Genomic DNA, 2,383 nt, shown 5'->3' on the forward strand with positions numbered 1-2,383 from the left:
AGAACTAAGGGAACGTATTCAGGTTTGGACTGGATGGATGGTTCTCCCTGAACAGATGACTGTAGAGGTTCAACCACATCTAACATTCCCAGTTGCATCAACATGCTCCACAAATCTCAATCTTCCTGGGCGATACGAGACCTTCACAGAGTTTAGTGACTCACTAAAAGCTGCTGTAGGAACAGCTCAGTTTGGCTTTGAGTGTGTCTGAAAGTTTTTGCAGGAACTACAAAGTCTTTACAATGTTGAATTTCAAATATTGTGTTAATTTTTGGCACTCTTTTTCACAGCTTTCTTTTTATTTGTGCTGCGCTGTTTTCTAACTTTGAGTTGTATTCCCCTTCTATGTTAATTCTGTCATTTTAGATTAACTCTGGTTGTTTAAATTCTACTCTCCTTAGCACAGTGATACGTTTCTGCATCCGAGCATTTTTTTATGTTGGATTGTTTAGTCACAAAAATAAATTAGTATAAGTTTTACAGCACTGAATGAAAAAAGTAATGTAAAAAAATCACTGTTATACATTTCTTCATCTTCCATTGTTCAAAGTTCATTGTTCATTTATCACTTATCACCATTTTGTCCACTGTTGAATCTCAGAATATCATTTTTTTTAAGTTTTACTGCAGAGACTGAATAAAAATACTAGCATAAATAATGTGAAAAGCATAAGTCATAAATATGTATTTCATTTTAAAGTTTGATTTTATATAAATATACAGTCATATATGTGTTTAAACTTGATTTTATTCACCAAATCCCTTTTTTCATGTTTTTTTACTCTTGTTTTAACTGCATGACCTGTCTTTGTATGTGTGAAGCTGTAAATGTTTCCTTTTTGCAACACCAATAAATAAATAAATTATGCAAATCATTCACAAATGTGCAGTGCTGGAACATTTCTGTAGTAGACAACATATTAAAATGCTCCTATCCAACATAATTCTTTGAGACAAAAATCACTGGTAACACAAAATTGTAGAAATTGTGTATTTAGGTCAGAAATTAAACTGTGAGGGTGTAGCAAGATTAGATGGGTGCACCTGCTGCACAGGTGGTGGTAATTCTGCTGATTGTCAACATGGGTGTGGTACAGCTAATAAAGACCGAGTCGCTTTATGCTCGCCACACTACCCTTGGAAGAGGAGACGCTGCAGGTTCTGGGCCCATTCAGAGGGCACCTGAAACCGTGACTTGCGGAGCTTAAGCACACGGGTTCCCTGTGCTTTCCACTTGAGAGAGCATGTGATTTGTCCGGATGCACAGACAGTATGCATTTGGCCCTTCACCTGTGCTCTCCTAGTTAATACCGCTGCACTGATCCCCAGCCTGTCCTCCACAGGGTCGGGCAGTAAGCCCCTGCTGGTTTGCCTGCATTGTTTTGCCCTGCTTTGCTTGGCTTTTAACTTTTTCATTTCAACTGATTTTATAATTGCTCTTTTTACCTGGTTGGTTGGTGCCTGATTGCTGCCTGGACTGGCCTCTGCACGGATGCCAGAGCCTCTACACTGAATTACTCCCCGGGCGAGACCCTCCCAGCGTCCCCCCCCCACCATCACAACTGAATTTTGTTTGTCCGTTGCCATGTTTTCCTAGAATTGCAATTGAAAACATACAACAGACATTCAACACAATGCTGTGCATAACAGTTATCAGTAAATACAATAATATAAACTAAAAAACATACTATATAGAAAAAACTATGTAAGAAAATATGATGATTAAAAAAAGAATTTATGATTTCAAAATTTAAATGACCATATCTATCTGTACTCCAGAGAAGAAGAGTCAGTCATGTTGCTGTTTTCAGTCCAATGTTAAAAACATTTTTAGTTTTGACATCCAAAGTCTACCAGCCCTATTAGATTTATACGAGCCAAACATTTGTTTAATAAAAAGTTAAGTGTTTATCAAAACTGTTATCTTTATTTTGAAATTTTCAGTTTATAATGATTCTCTTACAAAAACAAAACACTAATTGAAAGTGGAGTCTTATGTCAGGTTTTAAAACGTGACAGAAATGTAATGTTGTGTTAACAAACTACACGTCTTTTCTCTGAACCTTTAGATAAACACATTCATTACTCTGGAAAGCATCAACTTTTCATCAAAGCCCTGAGGTTTATTTCTAGTCATTTTTAATATCTTTAACATTTTTTAAGAAACTGACTTTGTTCTAATCACAAATGTTTTTTTCAGTCATAGAAGAGTAAAGATTAAAACTAGTAAAGAACAATAAATCATTATTCTAAAGTTGTTTTTTTAATGTCATGCATATAAAAACATGCTTAATTAAAAATATGTGCAACATTTTTGCATAATTGAGTGTAATACCGATCAGGGTAGTTGTGAGTCACAATGAAATGGAGCACCAAATGAGTG

This window comes from Oryzias melastigma, linkage group LG18 (assembly GCF_002922805.2).
Source record: "Oryzias melastigma strain HK-1 linkage group LG18, ASM292280v2, whole genome shotgun sequence".
Classification (NCBI taxonomy): domain Eukaryota; kingdom Metazoa; phylum Chordata; class Actinopteri; order Beloniformes; family Adrianichthyidae; genus Oryzias; species Oryzias melastigma.